At 33.5% G+C, this 21,187-nt stretch overlaps 1 protein-coding gene across 1 annotated transcript in view; it reads left to right on the top strand.

Annotated features, from left to right (window-relative positions):
- Positions 1-6,768: 6,768 nt before the first annotated feature.
- LOC132746817 (baculoviral IAP repeat-containing protein 7-B-like) overlaps positions 6,769-21,187 on the top strand; it is a 72,369-nt gene continuing 57,950 nt past the window's right edge. Inside the window, exon 1 of the mRNA XM_060736077.1 lies at positions 6,769-6,818. The gene's annotated coding sequence lies outside the window, so the exon portion shown is untranslated. The remainder of the gene's footprint in view (positions 6,819-21,187) is intronic.

The raw sequence follows: 21,187 nt of genomic DNA, 5'->3' as shown, positions 1-21,187 counted from the left end.
GTTTATTCTTTGAAGCAAAATGTTTGTCAACAAATGTAGCAATAAAATAAAAAATCCCATGAAATTTACTACTGGTTCTATTTAGGTTTTCCACCTGATTAAGAAATGACGTGTTTCAAAATGACCGGGTCACGACCTTTTGGCTCGATTTTCAAAAAAAAAATTGTTTATTAGTATGTCGATATTGACATAAAATATACCTATGTGAAATGACACATTCTTAAATGCCATCATTATAATGCTTGTTTGATGTTTTTATTCGTTCGATCTCAAATTGTTTACATATATTGTATTACAAGGTATTTATTTATTTTTAAACAGTTTTAAAGCCTATAAACAATTACGTTGTTTAAATGTGGGGGATTTTTTTTATAAACAAAATACAAATACACTAAACAATGCACGAGATTATATTAAATAAACAGAATAAAATGTTTACAAACAATATTTACATTGTTAAGCTGTTTCATGTATAATGCATCGCTAAATGCACCGTTTACACATTAGACAGGAATGTGAAAATAACTCCGGTGCAAAAACAACGCCGAAATATGCCCAAAATGAGTAACAATGCAAGAAAACCGACCAAATTGAAACTATTTACATTGTAAATATATTTAAAGACTTTTAAGACTGTTTCTTTTTTTCATCGATTTCTGCAAACAAAGTGACTCTAAGAAAACGGCAATTTTTGACACAAGGGGCATTATTAATATAACAGTCGTCTATTGGGGAATGCTAGTTGCCAAATATCTGAGCTGAAGTAAATATTGTGGTTTACAATTTTTGTATATGGTTTTTTATATACAAAAATCTAGAAAAGGGGTGATCCCCCAGAAGCAATGTAAAAAAAACAGTGTTATATGAAAATTTCAGACTCAGTTGAATGAATCTGTTTCTAAGAGATAATGTAAAAGAGCGACATCTCCCACGCCCCATAGCAACGGTTTAAGCGGTATATTATCTTCAATACTAATATGATGGACTCAATGATCTCAAAGAACTAGAAATATATAACAACACTGTAGTTTAGTACGGGGCAACATTATACAGCTCCCGCACGCAGTTTTCACCTGCTGTTGTGGAGTATACCAATATGGGGAAGGCGTGATTTTTCGAAAAGCAATGCCAACAAAAAGTTTATATATGAACATTTGCAAACACAGTAATAAGTCTGTTAATGAGAGCCATTGTAAAAACATCTAGTAAGTTATAGATAAAGTCTGTGTTAAGCAGTTCAGTACATGAGCTATCCCTTGCGACGTTGTGCCAAATTAATATAATTTTTGTAGAATACCACTACTAAATGCTTTATATCATATATCTACGATTCATACAGTTTAGTCTCCGGGGAAAGATTTTTATTTCTTTTTATAGTAACAGAAAGGAACCCGGCTACACTAAAGTGTCATTCTGTCAAATAAAGATAGGTAATAGGCATAAATATCTCATCAGTACATAATATGTAACTTCAAATTGAAAACAAACGTGATGAAAGTGTCGGCATGCCAGTTAGCGCTGTAGGAATTGTGCATTTTTTACCCACATAGTTATCTTCAAGGCAACGTTATCATAACAAATATTGCGTGCGCATTATTTTAGAAGTGTTAATGAAAGGCACAACAAGCCTTGGAAATGCTTATTTTTCTTTCCGTAAAATAGGCAATCATTTTGTTTCATAGGATTGTGGTAAATTAAAAACAGATATGTCTAATAAAATGTGTATCGCAAAAAGAAATGGCAGCAAAATGTAAACAATGAGGTATTTTGACTTACATACAAAATACATAATCTCTGTAAATTAACATGTAAATGACCTATGAGCCAAAACGCACAATTCAAAGATCAAAATGTGGTTCAGTTGTATTAAGATAATAGCATTTTGGCTCAATGAGCCTTTAAACATTCAATGGAATTCAATGACTTTTTTGTAAACATTGGCGGGCTATATAACGTGAGAAATCTGAATAAACAACAATTACTTTGATAAAATTCCAAATCAATCATTGGGTGACATTTAAAATACACGTCAAGTTTGCTATTTAAGCTTCGCGCCACATCATCTATAAAATAAATAATACAACAATCAATTAATTAAGCTTTTTGTGATGTGAACAACGCAATAAAGAACTGCGTTTTAAATGTAGAGCTGTGGTAAACCAGTTTCCCCATATACCGTTTATACCGTTGGATGCTTTGCAGACGTGTAGATCTGAAAAGTATAATTGTAGTTTTTCTGACCTGATAAATCATATATCGACCTAAAAACTATACATAATGTATATAGACCTCAACACAGGTCTATAATTGTATAGCAATATTGGCCAGTAGGTTGACTGTATTATGTCAGAACTTTTCTTGTCATATTAATTGTAATGTTTTCTTGTCATATTAATTGTAATGTTTTTTAAGGTTAAGTATGAATAAATCAAATGGGATTACAAGCTTTTTCCTTGATGCGTAAAATAATATTTGATCTACTTTTAATACACACGTATAATGGTTATGAAATGTATTGGCAATCGGCATTTCGGGTATTTATCATTATTATTCCCATGCCATGGTCATTTGCAAGCTTTGTCTTAGATAATATATAAACAGTTGTACATTTATGATGTGCAGGGAAACAATGCGTTAATATAAGAATTTGTAAAGCAAACTGGGTATATATTCTTCGAGTTTGAATAATGAAGAAAAAAATAAAGAATCTTAAGAATAAGTGGGAAACAGTATTTTGATTTGTTTTCTGTTTTTAAAAAGAATTTTCGTTAATAATCTATTTGTGTTTGCTTTCGCTTTTCTTTATAAAATGTGTGCGTAATTGTCTACATTAAAGGTTTTACATTAGTACATTAGCTATATACAACTTTCTTTTCTGGTTACGGGCATTTCATTCTCCACTTTGTGTTTCAATAGAGAGGATACACTTTTTGGGTGTTTCTCTTATGGTAAGTAATGATAATGTACTTTATTATGATTATGAAAGGATCAGGCAGTCTTAGATTTATACGAATGACCTAGTTACTGTAATATCCGATTTCTCAAAAGCATGAGTGTTCTGTCAAAAGTTTTACAGAAGAATATTCATCGATGTTGATTGTCTAACAAATTGAATGAAAGGCTTGCATTAACTATTTTCCCTACTATTTTGTTTACCATGATAGGCAAAGGTCACTTTCCTGAACTTAGAAATCAAATTAAAGGTATAGCTTGAACGACAATGTATCTGAAAAATATACACTGAAAAAATTGAAGCTACTCTGACAAATTAAAACTGTCTTTACTTGTATGGTGTCTTCCGGTATGTACATATTTTATTCGCGATCATGAACGTTATTGGTTGTATCGTCGTTTTAAAATGCCATTTATAACTTGGTAAATTCTTATGTTGAAGATTTTCAGTGGAAAATTAGAGAACACTTTTTTAAGCAATGAAAATTTAATATTTATATTGGGAGGAAATTCACAGATCTCAAATATCCGAGAAATTAAAAAAAGTGTGTTTCCCGATACTGCTTAAGATTATTTTATAATTTGGAGGTGTATACGTTTCAGAAAGATCCTTTAGATTATTATACTAATTTTAGAATTGCCAATGAGATGCCCGGAATTCAATTTACAATTCTAAAATGACCAACGAAAATCCTACTAATATTCAGTTCTTCCCCGTAATTTTTACAGGAATTAAAACCGATCTCTGACGCATTGTGTACACAGGTCTTACTGACCTTTGAGACCGGTGCGTATACAATGATCTCTGACGAACTTTGTCCGGAAAAAAAATATATCTTAAGAGGATAGACTGAAAGCGTCACTTGTTTTTCTTTAAGTCAATTAAGGGGACATACTCTATTTGCTTACTCGTTTTTATGTTACAGTTGTTGCCCTTGCTTATTTGGACTAAAAAGATATAGGTATAAAAGCTTAGGTAGCACTCCACAGTTAATTTCAAGTTCCTGCCGTCAATGTCCTACAAGCAATACGTCTAATAATTCTGATACCAAACTACACAACCTGGAAAAAGAAAACACATTTTGTTGAGAACATATATGACATAAGATTGCAAATCTACAAAGAAATTATCCCATCTGCAATAGGCAGGCAGTCAAAAAATTTGCAATTCATTCCGTTGAAGCCCAAAATCTACAGTGGCCCGAGACCCAAAACAACACATTTCGACCCTCTGGCAAAAAATATCTGCAAATATACAGGCTAAAGGAACACCGTCTCTGCTTTAGCAACTCCCTATACATGCAAAATATCACAAAGAAACTAGTCCTCAATCTTATAGATTTTTTGCTACTGCTAAAAGTTTGTACCCCCCTGTAAAATGACTTCTTTTTACCGTGCATGCTGTATAAAAGCAATGTTTACAAAAAATGGCGGCCTTGACATTCATAATCAACAGCATGTGATTTCTGGCCATGTTTTCGAATTTGCCAGTGATCATATTAGATGTCACAAAAACAAATTTTATGCTGAAAATGCATTTTAAAGACAACCAGTCATTTAAATCCAGAATATTCACTATATCCAAGAAATCCTCCCTGGCCATTCGAAGCTGTGGCTTACATTACTGTGGTGTGCTACCTTAACATGAAAATAACGGAACAATCGTTTTAGCTTTAGGACTGTGTCTTCGTTTTGTCATTGTTATAGTTGTCGTGCAAATCTTTTAATGTCGCCCAAATTTAAAGTTATCAACATGAAATTTGGAATATTTGCTCATTATAACAAGATGCAATTCTAAGGGAAGGGGCATAATTCTCAAAGTTATATTTTTGGAGTTATGTTCCCTTTTAACGAGGAATTATTGTCAAATTGATCATTTACCTTAACAGACGTGCGTGAACACTGCATGCAATGCTCTTTCTTTTAAGTTAAATTGCTCCCTTTTAACTTTATTCATTATGCACAATGATCAGTGGCCCGATGTAAAAAACCTTTGCCGTCAAAAAAATACCGGTTTTTAAAGGTTTTTTTTGATCCCAAAATTTGCAGAAATATAGCCCCCAAAAAGTAGGGTTGTTTTTGTTTTTTGAAATTTAAAAACCCGGTAATTTTGTTACATTTAAACATTTTTCCTCAGTAACAATTTGACTTCACGTGAACTTGATTTAAAATTTTAGGGGGTTTTTCATCGAAAACGAAAGCTACGACCTTTTGGCCTAAAATTAACCATCTGATGTATTTACTTAAATAGGTACAGCGTATACCTGTAGGTATGCGAGTATTGATGTTACGTTAAAGGCCCATTATGCACTACATTTTTATTTCTAAAAAAACATTTTATGTTCGGTGCATTTTTGTAGTTTCCAAAAAGATTATTCATTGGCCAATTACCTGAACCATCATTTTCTTCTTGTGCTGATTGGTAATAAGTACAGTTATAGTTATTTATTATTTTGTATGGAAGTCGAGTACTACTTTATGTGCATTTTGCTTTTTTCATGACACGTTATTTCATATTGAGCCCTACTTTCTTTAGGCAACAATAATCTGTCATGCTCTAAAACCATTATTTTCACGATATGAAATTCATGTTTGCCCTTTCTAAAGAATTAAAAAAATATTTCTGAGGCATATTGTGCTTTTAATTTTCATTGCAAAGATGTTTTGTTATTATTTTGTTTGATCTCATCATTGTGCACATAAAATGAAAAGGTGTAAAGCTGTAAACGTTGGAATTTCTTTAACATTTTCAAAACGATACAATTACGTTACTGTAATATTGTGAAAATCATATAAGGAAAGAGTTTTAAGAACAAAAAAGTGTATATTATTCAACACACAATGAACTTTAGCAAAATTAATAAATAAATTAATTAATTAAATAAAAATAAACAGAATAAAGTGTCTCCATAACTTTCGATAGCTATTTAATTATGTTATGTTTAGCACTGATTTAGCACGTTCACCCAGTTAATCAACAATCATTCGTTTATTTTAGATACTTTGGTATGATTTTATCATATAAGAAATAAACACATGTTTGACAGACTGATGGTTAAAACATGGCTCATCTCCTACCACTATCCCTGCCCTAACTAGGCGGTAATGCCCGGGGGTTGGAATCAGGGGTTTCAGTTGGCATTCGTAACACATTTTGATCAGTACCCCCGGTTTCATTTGTGTTATCTGCTATGTAAAGAAAGGAGCGGCACTTGTTATTGAAGAGCAATGCACCATGATGAAAATCCCGTAGAGATACATTGTTACATAATGAAGACATCGGCCCGGGGTAAAATTTAAATCATAATCTGACACGTGCTGTTTATAAAGTCACGACAACATTGACAAGCATTCAAGAACAAGTTCGCTGTAAACAGTGTGATTTTTTCTCTGTAGCCGTATAACTTTCTGTTGTTTCTGTTGTTGTGTTTTTCTTCTGTTGTTGTTATCTGATTACAATTAACATTGATATAAGAAAATTGCTATATTTTATGGAGTGTACTTAGTCGATAACAATTTTTGAAAGATGACAAGTGATGGAATTATTGGTCCTCCTATTGACGATAGTTGAGAAGGAAAAATGAAAGTAGAAGTACGAAAATGACCAAACAAAATTTGGTTTTCCATCTTCAATGTTAGCATTGTTGTAAGCAAACATCGTTATTTGATGTTTAATTGTTTTATTACGAAAAACTGAAAAACACTAGCACTTTCATTAAGATAGAAGTAACTAACATGATTTTTTGGGGGGATTTCTGAAAATCGTCTTATATATAGATATGACGCAATACCCATCGTAAAAAGTACGTTACCGTGTCGTGAAAATGTTCCAATTCAAACATTGAAGGATTTTTTTCTGTTTTAAGGTATGTAAATAAATGTAGAATTTAGTTTTTGTCACGATTCTCAATAGCTTGTAAATAAGATCTAAACAAAAAGAATGAATTATTTTTTTTATGCTTTTTTTCTCGAGTTGTAAATGAGTTAAACTTATTCTTTAAGTTTTCGGGAAAGGCCAATTTAAAAATTTGTATTATTATTTTCAGTATTGTATTTTACTGTGTTATTTTTGTTTGAAGTGATTTAATAATAAATTATCTATAATCAAAACAGTTAGTTCCACTGTCATGTCACATGTATTCATACATTGTATGTTGTCTTCTTGGGTTAATGAACATTATTTAAATAAGCTATTCAAAGTTTAGAATCTCTTAAAGATTTTGTACACTTTCCTTTTAACTTGCTTGAACCGAAAGTGATCATCCTTTGCTACCACGTGACCAGTAAACCCATGTCAGCCTGCAATTCCGTGCAGTATCACTTTACTCAATACTGAATGGTATATGTTTTTTTGTTTTGTTTTTTTTTACTCTAAAACCCTTACACTTAGAATTGACTGCTCCATATTCAAGCAGGGTGAATTCATTACAGCAATTAAGTAGGTTAATTATTGAGTAAAAGATGCAAGTCATAATAATATACACCTCGCTATCCAACTTTAATATATGCTCATAGTTTGCATTGATTTTAGAAAGTTAGAAGTAAAATTTGAAAATATATTATTGATAAGCCATCTCTGGTCAAATGGCGTTGATCCATTTGATGTTCTAGAAAGATTACAAAGATATCAAAATTAATGTAGGACTTTCTATTAATGCGCAGATATCACTCCAGAAAGTTAGAGAATATATGTAATGGTATGTGTTCAAGGACACACCATATTCATAATTGATCTGCTATGAAATTCAAAATGAAAGGGCACCAGTGTGTGGCCAGACCAGTTAGAACTTCCGTGCAGTCGGATCAGGCTTAATGTTGCTTTCTGACTAACTTCAAATTTTTATATCTCAGAAAAGGAAGCAGGATAATATTCTAGTTACAGCTGCTTAGTAGCGCTTAGAAGTAAAATAATGTGTGAATCACACCACGGTTAAAACATGCGTGAGAAAGGTGTACGACATAAAAGTCAAGCGTCCTGCATTCGCGCAGGTCACTTCCGTATGATGAAATACCTAACTTGACTAAAATGACTTCCTACTGAACGCCTGTTATTTAAATATACTATGCTATGTAGCACGTCTTTTCATAAGACGCACGCGTGTATAGGTCGTGAATTCTAACACGCTTCTCATCATTACTCTATTACTCAGACATGGCAGAAAAGATGCCTTATTATTCAAAATATGCACGGAAACTTACTTCTTCACTCAAGGTTATCGTTCAGCATATTTTTATTAACTCTCTTTCTGTCAGCATGTTAGAATTGAAATGAATATACATTTTTATTTGTTTGGGTCGTCAGACCAAACAAATAATGGTAGCGAAATTTCAGAGTCTAATGTTGTTAATTGCAAATGCCGAAAGTAGTCCACTTTTTTGAAGCGGTGACTTCCCTTTATATGTACACTAACGCCGAAAAATTCAGGGGAGATCACTGCGTAAAGATGGTCAAAGACAGGCACATTAATTTTCAAGCAAAATAATTCCCGAATGGTCGAAGATTTCTAATATTGTTTTATTGTATTTTCTGATCGAAAATAAGTAAATACAAAGCGGACATTCAATCTCTGACACAGAAGTTTACGACGAACCTAACAACAAGTAGTTCTCAGAACAGCTTAATACTAGCGATTTAAAAGAAAGAAATATTTTTATTTTGTTACAAGTATTCAACAAATTACAACGCACTCAAAGTTTGAAAATAGCGTTGGCTTATAGAATTGTCAATAAATGCACAATCACAAATTACGCGGATGAATATGGTTTTATCAATGAAAATACTATTTTTTCGATTACCGAATACTACCCAAACCGAGTAGTGGAATATATAGATTCTACATGTCGGGCTGTTTGGGCGAGAAGATTTTCGCTAAATTATTTACTTCAATTTTAAACAACAGGTTTATCCTGAACAAAATACCTCGAAATTAATAAGGATTACAAACCCGAAATGCAATGTAAGTTCTAAATTTAGAATAACTTGATGTTATTCAGCCATGTTTGTAGAACTTCTCCGTGGTGCAGGGGTAACGCGCTCGCTTAGTGAGTGAGTGAGAGGTCTGGAGTTCAAATCCCAGTCGAGGAAACTTTTTTTTAAAATTCTTTTTTAAGTGTCTTTGTTAAGGAAGTAGCCATGATATGCAAGGATAAAGTAATATTTTGATGCAACTATAGTTATGCAGAATTCAGTATGTATCAAACTTTGGTGCCTTGCAAAATTAATTATAATACATAAAAATAAATTTATACAGGAAAATACATACAGATATACAGTACGATTTAGATTGCAAAGATCAGAAAATACCACAGAACTTGCAGCCCTTTGTTTCTTTATAAATATACATGCTTATAGTAAGCTCCAGGATTATTTATAAAGTCGTTACAAGCCCTAATTTAGAATAATATGGTTTTCTTCGGGCCGTTCACATATAAATTCATCGTGGCTGAAGGGTTTTCGCGCTCGCTTAGGAAGCGAGAGGTCTGGAGTTCAAATCCCAGTAAAGGCAATTCATTTTTTTTTTCAAATTGTTTAAGTCAAATAAACATTGGATTGAATATCAGTGTTGCAATTAGTCTTATAGCCAATTTACTACAATTAAAACGCTGGAAAGCATTGGTGGCACTATACATATAATCTCACAACCTGTACCTTTATTACATTCTGAGGCCCAAACAAATTCAGCGCCTTCTGTGCTTTGATTTAATGTGTTGTGGTACAGAAATGCATGGTTTATAGTCCAAATGCTTTGTTATACTACATTTTGTAATCACTCAGGTCGAAAAACCTACACCTCTGAACTCGAACCGTACATTATTCTATTACAGTGATGTAGTTAAATATGAAAGTTTTACTTTGAAAAAATGAACAAGGAGACTCTGCTATTACCTCGCCCCTATCACACTACTGATCCCTATGTTCACGAAGTGGGTCAATGAATTTTTTTTATCAGAATAGGGGGACTTGCCCAAGCTCCTATAAAGTCCTACTTTTCTGTCTGACTCAGCCATTTGTTTGTCTCAAGAAAGACAACCACTTTTGTCAAAATAAAGATTTTTACAACAGGAGTTGTGCATCCTGTTGTAAAGTTAACTCTGTTTTAACAAACATACCAGTTTCCTACGCTTCCTGTGCCAATTTAATTTTTTTTAAGTGTTATTTTTTATTTGGCCGGAAACAAGTTGGGGGGGGGGGTTACGTCGAACCAACATTGTGAAAGTTAAGAAGATTTTATTAAGATTCGTTTTATCTGTCGGACACTTTCAATTAAGTATAGCGCTTTATCAACTATGATTTAAAGATGCGCCTATTTAACGCTACATCTGTATACATCATATGATATAAACGATTATAATCAATGGCATACTTAGGTATGCACGTGCCAGTCTCTTGATCTCACGCGATATAACTCTCGCGATGTACATGTACATGTATATATTCTATACGTGACACGCCTGGCTGTCATGTGCATTTAAAGGACCATTAATCCTTAGAAGTGCAATAAATTTATAATAGCTTCTCAACGACCGTTAATGTTCGTGTGTTATATTGATGTCCTGTTAAAGTTTAAAAAACAATAAGGCCTTTTTAATAGTTATTAACCTGAAACATTTTTTGCTTCTGGTGTTTTCTTTTTCATACTGATTAAGTATTTTGTGTGGAAGACAAACAACTACATATATAATGTTCGTGAAGTTGGCAGCCTAGCAGTCTAGCAGCCTGAAGTTGGCCTAGCAGCCTGAAGTTGGCAGCCTGGCAGCATAGCAGCCTAGCAGCCTGGCAGCCTAGCAGCCTGGCAGCCTAGCAGACTAAAGAAAACTAAGAATAGTACAAACATGAAATCGTCGGAAATACATTAGTAGCACTTCTTTAGATCATTCCACGCCTTTTTCAATATCGTGATCTTTATTTTTTTAAGATGTTGAACTTCATCTTAACATAATTTTTTCATTCTGACGCTTCGAAATTTGTGAAGTGAGCAGCCTAGCAGGAAAGTACAAACATGAAAACCGTCGGAAATGAATCGGTAGCAAATACTTTGACCATTCCACGTCTTATTTCAGTATCGCGTACTTCATTTTTTTAGTTAAATTTAAATATTGAACTTTTTTTGTTGTTTTTTTGTTGATGACACTTCGAAATTTGTAAAGTTAGCAGCCTAGCAGCCTGGCAGTCTAGCAGCCTAAAGAAAATTAAGGATAATACAAACTTGAAAACCGTTGGAAATTAGTCGGTAGCACATACTTAGACCATTCCACGTCTTTTTTTCAATATCACGATCTTTATTTTTTTTAATATTGAACTTTGTTTTTTTTTTTTTTTTTTTTTTTTTTTTTTTACACTTCGAAATTTGTGAAGTTAGCAGCTTAGCAGCCTAGCAGCCTGGCAGCCTAGCAGCCTAAAGAAAACTAAGGATAATACAAACATGAAAACCGTCGGAAATGAAGCGGAAGCACATATTTAGTCCATTCCACGTCTTATTTCAGTATCGCGATCTTTATTTTTTTTAGATATTGAACTTTGTTTTTTGTTGTTGTTGTTTTTTTTGAAACTTCGAAATTTGTGAAGTTAGCAGCCTAGCAGCCTGGCAGCCTAGCAGCCTAAAGAAAACTCAGGATAATACAAACATGTCGGATATGAATTGGTAGCACCATACTTAGACCATTCCACGTTTTATTTCAGTATCGCGATCTTTATTTTTTTTAATATTGAACTTTGTTTGTTTGTTTGTTTTTGTTTTTGTTTTTTTTGACACTTCGAAATTTGTGAAGTTAGCAGCCTAGCAGCCGGGCAGCCTAGCAGCCTGGCAGCCTAACAGCCTAAGAGCCTAGCAGCAACTATTATCCTTAGTTTTCTTTAGGCTGCTATGTAAGAGCACATTTGTCTCGGAGCACATTTGTCTCACGAAGTGTGACCGATGTGTTCGTAAACATTCATTCATATTTGCGACAAATTGGAAATAAGACAGATGTGTCCGACACACAATAGAAAGGACACTCGAAGCACATGTGTCTCACATTTTTCCATAAAATTCTTAAAAGGTAATAATTATGCCCATCTGTATACCGGCTACCAGCCATTGTTCTGTGTTTTCTGTATTTATAATACCGTTTTTACGTGAATTCCAGTTAGTAAAGAATATCCCTGTTCTGCATGTCACAATGAAAATTTCTACAAGTGCAGCATCCAATACCTAAATATTCAGCAAGTCTATTCTTATCGTTATTAATTGTGATACGTTTGTATTAAATGCTTAAAGTTTTATAAATGATTTATGGCACTAGACATATTTTTAGCAAAACAAGGTAGTATCTACGGTGGCATAAACGGGACATAGAATTTTCTTATTAATTACGTGCGCATACGATAGCTATTACGTGGCTACGCGATACTATTACGTGCGCACGAGATAGCTATTGCATGCGCACGCTGATATGTATTCCGCATTTGGAACCTGACCGGGATCCTCGCATGAATAGTTCGACGCCCCGTGTATGTGTCGAACCTACAGCGGTTAGGGGCTTGTGTTTTTTTTTTGAATCACTCGGCCACGGAGGCCCTTAAATGATCTGTGGAAGAAAATAAGAAGACCATTACACACGTATTTTGTTTTCATCAGAAATATATGTAGAAAAAATAGTCATTTTCCAAGAATTACGGCTTTCAGATCCGGCATTGAAAAAAACACTTACAACATGCTTTCTAAAATAATCCGGGCGATGCCATAATTAAGGAATATCGGGCCACTCAGAATCGGGCGAGACGCGACTTTTCAATGAGACACGAAGGGAGGCGCGATATTGCAACACGAGATCTCGCAATGTCGAAGTATCCCGTACCACGAGATTTTCGGAAATGAATAAATTTTTACTTCTTTAGATAGGGCAAGTATCAATTTATTATTATTCAAATAATGATTTCTGAGGTAGTTAGATTCTTGAAACCCAAAGAAATTCGCGATAAATGTGAAATGATGTGATATAAAAGTAGCAAATTGTAAACATAGTAATTGACTTCAATACAAAATTCTAAATCACTTCAACTGTACAAACTGCAAAAAAGCAGCAGATGAAAAAATGCTTCAGGTAATTAGCCAATGAGAAACTATTTGGAGCTATAAAAGTATACCAAAAATAAAAAGGTTTTGAGGAATACAACTAAAAGCATTTCTCAGGCATAATGGGCCTTTAAGTGATTCTATGTAGACTATAAAGGGAATACTACTTAGCGGTATATGACCTGGAATCAATTTCTTGTCTCACGTCGACGAACGAGATGCGAAGCGAGACGCGAGATTTCGGCGAGATGCGAAACGAGTTACGATATTGTATCATTCAATATCAACCGATTACGGTGTTCTGTTTGGGACATAAGTAACATTTTTGTCTCCCTGAACAGCTATGCACAATGGTACAAAGGTGAAATTGAGATGGTACGATGGTACGATGATTAAAACACGATGACACGATGGTGAAGTCACGAAGATGCCGATGTCACGATAGAGAAAAAAAAATTGCGTTTTCATCATCATGCAATCGCAGTTTCATCATATCGTATCATCGTATTTTTCACCATCGTAACATCATTCGTCTTTCACCATAGTACCATCACGTTTTCCATCACCGAGCCTTCGTTGTTTCACAATCGTACAATCGCTTTTCACCATCGTACCGTTGTGTTTTTCACCATCGCACCATCGCGTTTTTCATCAACGTACCATCGTGCCATCGCGCTGTCACCATTTGTACCATCGTGAACGGGATTTAGCATGTTTTCAGTGTTACGTCTTTAGGTTAAGCCAATCAATTTTTTGAATAAGAGATATTATAATTAATATTTACTTTAGGTTTTCATAAAGAAAGCATAAGCAAAACCTATTTGATGATTACACTTGACATGAGGGTAATACGGCGAACCTCGATTCTAAAAAAGAATTTCTGCCGTGGGGAAATATGTGACAAATAATTCATAAAAATGACATGAGACAAATGTGCTTTCTTATCCCTTTTAAAAACACATGAGACAAATGTGCTTTCTTGTTCCCTTAAAAAACTTGATCGGAGCACATTTTGTCACCACAAAATGAGTTTTTAGGGGTAGATATTTGAGGTCCCATTTGTCTCATGTGGACAAATGCGACCGCATCGGTCTTACGTAAGACAAATGTGCTTCGAGACAAATGTGCTCCTTACACTGCTAGGCTGCCAGGCTGTTAACTTCATAAAGTTCGAAGTTTAAAAAAAAAAAAAAAAAAAAAAAAACAAAGTTCAATATTTAAAAAAATAAAAATCGTGATACTGAAATAAGACGTGCTACCAATTCATATCCGACGGTTCTCATGTTTGTATTATCCTTAGTTTTCTTTAGGCTGCTAGGCTGCTAGGCTGCTAACTTCACAAATTTCGAAGTGTCAAAAAGAAAAAGTTCAATATTAAAAAAAAAATAAAGATCGCTGATATATGAAAAAAAGACGTGGGAATGGTCTAAGTATGTGCTACTGATTCATTTCCGACGGTTTTCATGTTTGTATTATCCTTAGTTTTCTTTAGGCTGCTAGGCTGCCAGGCTGCTAGGCTGCTAACTTCAACAAATTTCGAATTCTCAAAAAAAAAACAAAAAAAAAAAAACAAACAAACAACAAAGTTCAATATTTAACTTTAATTATTTAAAAAAAATGAAGTACGCGATACTGAAATAGGACGTGGAATGGTCTTAGTATTTGATACCGGTTCATTTCCGACGGTATTCATGTTTGTACTATCCTGCTAAGCTGCTCACTTCACAAATTTCGAAGCGTCAGAATGAAAAAATTATCTTAAAATAAAGTTCAACATCTTAAAAAAATAAAGATCACGATATTGAATATGGCGTGGAATGATCTAAAGAAGTGCTACTAATGTATTTCCGACGATTTCATGTTTGTACTATTCTTAGTTTTCTTTAGGCTGCTAGGCTGCCAGGCTGCTAGGCTGCCAACTTCACGAACATGTACTTTGTTAACATTTTGCTTTTTTCACATTCAACGTTACTTTCTTCATGAGATCTACAACATCATACTGCTTTAAAATCGTTTACATTTAAATATGCATCAAACATGCTCTAAAACCATTAATTTAACTTTATAAAAGAAACAAACAATTCATCCGTTTCTTAGTCATATTGGGCCATTAAGGTGTATATGAGCTGGAAAAAGTATATAAAAAATACAAGTTTAAAGAAGCTCGCACCACTACCAGAATGTAATAAAATTATACCGCAGTACTAATATTTCAAAATCTCTCGTAAAAAACATAAAATAGTTGAAAGTAATCGCTTATTAACGTCTCTTATGTCTCTTAGAAAGTTACATTTTTCATTTAATAGTTTGACGTTTTTACTTCGAAATATAACTATTTTATTGTCGCCAATTAAAACGGAGCATTTAATACCACATGATAACAAAATGGACGACAAAATACCTTAAAAAGGAGTGCCTACGGGGCACGCCATACGCCATATTTTTGTCGGTTTACCTTTATATATATAGAATTGAAATACTTTCTTCTTGTAAGAAGCTCGAAACTAGTGTGACGGCTCCTACGGGATAAACAATATATGAGCCGCGTCACGACAAAACCAACATAATGGGTTTGCGACCAGCATGGATCCAGACCAGCCTGTGCATCCGCGCAGACTGATCAGGATCCATGCTGTTCGCTTACAAACCCTATAGCAAGTAGAGAAACTTATAGCGAACAGCATGGATCCTGATCAGACTGCGCGGATGTGCAGGCTGGTCTGGATCCATGCTGGTCGCAAACCTATTATGTTGGTTTTGTCGTGACACGGCTCATATGTAATATATCTCTAAAACGTAAACATTCTCTCTTTTGTTCAGGAATGAATATATAGTACAAAAATGTTTTTCAAATACCGACTGAACAGCGATTTCAAGCATATTTTGGAAATGCTCCTGCTTGTGATACATCCGAATCTTCACATCCAAGTTATTTCATTTTCTAGTACCACATGAAGGTATAGGACACAATCAGGACCCTTAATCCTGAACATACTGGATCCGGAGTCGTATAAGACAAAGAGGTACCAAATAAACTGCTTTCAAATTGATAGTTTTCGTAATTTATGGTATTCGGCCAGTATATCTATTTAGACTTGAAAAGTAATTAGAGCACATCAACTTTCTTCAAAAATCGATTATGGATCCCGGATGCCGTAATTTTTACTAACCACTGTAATAACAATTGAATCAATCCGTCTGTCCGTTCGTTCGTTAATTCATTTATCCTTCCTTCCTTCCTTCCTTCATTCATTCATTCCTTCATTCATTCATTTGATAATATCATTAGTCAATTGAATTTCATGATTGCGCATCAATGCATGGATTGCACGACGTAAATGTTGCTGTAGTTCTTTGATTCAATTCTATTTTGTACATGTATATACTGTATAGGATCTCACACGAGTTGCCATAATTATATGATATAAAATTTAAACTCGATTTCAAAAAAAAAAAATGAGACTTCGGCGACTCGGGTTCTGATATACTTTGGTTGGGGCATACGTCTTATAAATAGCGTGTACACTGTGATTATGTGACAACAGAAACGGGCTTCGATTCTATTGCATCATGTTACTGTTCAAAAGTACACCTAGATAACGTGACTCAACACTAAGCTTCTCTTTAAGAGTATGATTCATAGCACGAGATATCGCGCAAAATTTATTTCTTTAAAACTGTCTCATGCGTGATGCTCTTAGAAAATCGAAACATAATAATGAGGCAGGCAAATTAATTCATTGTTTCCCATGCAACAATTGAACAAGGGCTGAAAAATTGTTATTTCTGTTAGACCTAATACTACCTTGCTGGAGACCGAAAGATTTTGTAGCTTTTGCAACCAGTATAGAACCGGGACAGTCTGCTATTGCATACAGTATCACTCTTACCAGGCCCTATAATGTTGGTAGCTCTTTTTTCATATTGTTACTTATTCAAGTCATCCAAACTTGTGAGTTACTCCCTAAATCCAAAACAGGCCAATTTTTTTTTACACGCAAAGGTCCATTATAAGTGAACAAATGCATATAGCAAAACTGCTTTGGTTCCTATTTAAAAGGTAACAAGTCTTCCAAATTCAGATAAACAATATATTTGTTTTATTTTGGCCTTTTCGGCAATATATATGCATGTTTGTTATGTTACTTAATTCATTCATGGTAAAATGGATATTATTGATGGAGTGTTAATCAAGTAAGTAAGAAAAGTTGTGCATTTTTTTATCGTTATCGCCTTTTCGTCTTGTCGCTAGCGACTACACGACAAAGCGCCAAATGGCGCGTTGTCGCGCTGTCGTCTTGTCTCTAGCAAAACACGCCAAATGGGGCGTTGTGTCGCCCTGTCGCTTGGCTTATAAGCCAAGTCTGACAACGCGCCATTTGGCTCTTTGTCCTGTTGTTGCTAACGCCTCCACGGCGCGTTCCAAATTAGCCTCCATATTTATACCTTCTGCGCTATAAAGTGAAACGAAGCAATTATCTCTTAAATTAAATGGATATAAGTTTAATATTAATGGAAATAATTTATTAATCACTTGCAGTTTACCTATGTTAATCTTTTAATGAATGTGCGTATGATGGTCACGTGGTATTGTATATATAATCTTCCATTAAAAACAACATAAACAATTCAATTACATAATTTACAAAATACAAGTTTTTTTTGTGTACTGTGTACAAGTAACATAATGTAAGGGGGGCAACTCTACAAGAATTTCCAACATAACTTACAGAGTTACCTCTCTTCTCATTCCATATGCATATTACAACTAATGTATGGAACTTCCAAAAGAATTTCTGGTACAATTGCTTTATAGTGAATACCCTAGTAATGTGCTCTTACTTAAAACCATAAAGAAAATTAGACTTATAAGCAACAGATTCTTAACCTATAAAATCATTTTCTGGATAGAATTATTTCGCATCATCGAAAATATAAGACTTATTTAAATCAAAATAAAACATAGTTAAAATTTAAGTAACTGCATATATAATTTCTCTGCCAAAAAAAATAAAAATGAAATAAAAATTGAGGAATCAGTTACTAATCGCGAACAGTAAGTTAGTTTACCCTTTCAAGAGACACGGATGACGTGGTTTAGAACGGTCTCCTAAAATGTAGATTAAAAAAAATACAAACATGTAAAGACAGTTACAATACAATGGTTTAACATATTGTAATTTTAAAACATTTTTTCAAGAGTTTTAATTAACAATTTGTTGACTTAAGATGATTCCGCCAGTTTGATTTTCACTAAGTGGGTCCAAAGTGAAAGTAGGCCAAAATGTATGCAAAGACATAGCTCAAAATGTAAAATGATGAACAATTTGCAATTACACTTCCAAGTCTGTAAATAAAACTAAAAATGATAACAAAAAGAATATTTGATAATAATAATAACGATGATAATAAGTAATTCCATTGCAGTTGTTTTAATAAAATCAGTACACGATCATATTATGACACATATTTTAACCTCCGATGTTTCCATTTTTATCGAATTTATAATAAAAATTTAATAGGAATAAGTTAAAGTTGATGTACATACTATTTAACCTCTTATTAAAAATGTGTATATCACTTTAAAAAGCATGATTCTAACCCGAACCACTTTAGTTAAGATCATCGCCTGATCAACAGTTCCTAAAATTTAAAACTTTCAAGCTTTTAAAAAAAAATAGAACAATATTAATTAAATTTATTTTATTCTATTAAGGCTGCATGCCTCCAGAGCCAAAATAGAAAAAATGAAAAAAAAAAAAAAAAAAAAAGGCAATGATTTCAAAAAAAAAAAAAAGTAAAATAATTCAAGATTAAAGTTATTACTGTAATGATTTACATGTTATGTGCAATTAATGACTGATTTTGCAGTATTTCATGTATTTATCACAATATTTTTTTCTGCAAGACTAACGCATCAAGGGATAGTTTGATTATTTTGTCTCATTTTTGTGCCGCCTCTATGGAGAAGTGGCGACATAGGGATCCTTTCTCCGTCGTCTGTCTGTCTGTCCGTCTGTCACAAACTTTGTCCGGACTACTTTTTAGAAACTACTTGTGCAATTTCTTCCAAACTTTACAGGATTGATAAGTACCAAGTCTAGATGTGAATATCATCGGCGTGATCCTGTTCAATGATTTTGTCAGAGAAATGACCATTTAATGATTTGTATTTTTAACGTTTGTCTTGACTACTCCTTTCATACCACTAATGAAATTTCAATCAAACAGGATTAATTGGTATTTTTGTCTGGACTATTCCTCAGAAACTACTGATGCAATTTCATCAAAACTTATTTGGAATGATCAATACCGTGTCTAGTTGTGCATCTCATCAACATTTTTCTGTTCATTGTTTTTTGTCAGAGGTTTGGTCCTTTCATGATTTTAATTTTGATTTTTGTCCAGACTGTTATACCACTAATGCAATTTCAATAAAACTTTACAGGATTGATCGATTGCTCATGTGCATATTACACAGGTTTTTTTAGGTTTGATTTTTTGTCGAGGTATGGCTATCATGAGGCGATACACGTCATCACAGATGGCCCATGTTCTTAAACATGTTCATCCTTACTTAATTAACTGGGTCTTAAATAACTTAAGCTTTATTACAATTATTTTTTTTTATATAATTTATTTGATTGATTTCTTGTTTATGATTGTACTGAAAAATACACGTTACTTGAATATTAGTATGTATATGATGTTGTACTAAGTGCAAATCAGAGAAATAAAACTAAACTTCTGCTCTGTTCTGTTCCTGAATATCGTGGAAATTTTGAAATCTATGAGTAATATGTCACTGACAAGTCAAGTGAGTTAGTACATACTAATCATGACTAATGCAATATCTTCCTTGTTTGAGTAAAATAATACAAGTTACGTTATGTAACTATTTTTAAATTAAAAATAAAATATTTATTTTAAACGGTTGGATAAACTTTTTATTGAATGTTTCTGGTGAGTTTATCTTTTTTTTTGTCATTGTGATTTTCTTTTTTAGTGATTTGAATTGTATCCATAGCATGACATAACCCTTGTATAAGAGGTATACCTGAGATAATGGTTGCTGATAAGGGAGCTTTATATGACAACAACATGCGTTTATATAGATTCCATAACCCACAGGAGCTATTTTTGTTAAGTGTAATCGAAATGAGCTCCGTCAAAGGAGATGTATACGCTTACAACGTAGCTACCCGGAGAGCTAGATTCGTTAAGTATCAAGTTAAAGAGCTTCCGGGAGCTTGCTTAGATGTTGATTATATAGCTAATGGAGAGCGATATTCTTAAAGTGTTAACAACTTTATATTGCCGAAATGCTCGCTTGAGAGCGATATTCAGTCAATGTCATTGTATGGAGCTCCCGGGAGTTTTATACATCTTTATATGGCAACACGTTTTAATTTTTATTATGCTTATTGATATTGTTTGATTAATTTCTTTCTTTAAAAAAGTTTTTTCTTCTATGCCACTGTATACATATAGATAGAGTCTACGGAGCTATTATTGTAAAGTGTCAATAAAATAAAGCTTCGACGGAAAGTTTTTGTCGACAACGTGCATATAACTTTGCCCTATATTTACCCCGCCCCTCCCCCGAGAGCTAAATGCGTTAGGAATAAACTAATAATGCTCATTGAAACTGAAAATTCATGTGTTACATTATTAATATTAATATATATTTTTATCACTCCTCTTGGGTATAGATTTAGCCATACGTGTAGCTATGTTCGATATATTGTAAGAAACAGAATTCCAAGGAACTCATTGTAGGATACTTTCTTATTATTCTAGAATATCAAATGACTCAAGTTATTTTGTTCACTCATAATTCAAAGTTATTTTTTAACAATTAACACCTTAAAACGCTATCATAATGTTTAATATTTCAACTCTTAAACTCTATTCTTACTCACATCATCTATTCACCTTATAACATTTGATTTTATATCATTATTTTATATTATGATTCTTCTGTCAAATTAATTGATAGCATTTTTATACGAACGTTTGAAAAACGGGTGGTATTATTGCTTTCCCTCTGACAGGCGGGCGCGAGGCGTCCAATTTTGTCCGGAGCATATCTTCTCGCACATAAAACAGGTCTCTAGGTCAAAAGTCAAGGTCACACTTAGAGGTCATTGAAAAACGCTTGTCCGCAAAAAAACTTCTTC

Source organism: Ruditapes philippinarum, unplaced genomic scaffold (assembly GCF_026571515.1).
Source record: "Ruditapes philippinarum isolate M1 unplaced genomic scaffold, ASM2657151v2 ctg1392_1_1_1_1, whole genome shotgun sequence".
Classification (NCBI taxonomy): Eukaryota; Metazoa; Mollusca; class Bivalvia; order Venerida; family Veneridae; genus Ruditapes; species Ruditapes philippinarum.
This window is presented reverse-complemented; position numbering and strand designations above follow the sequence as displayed.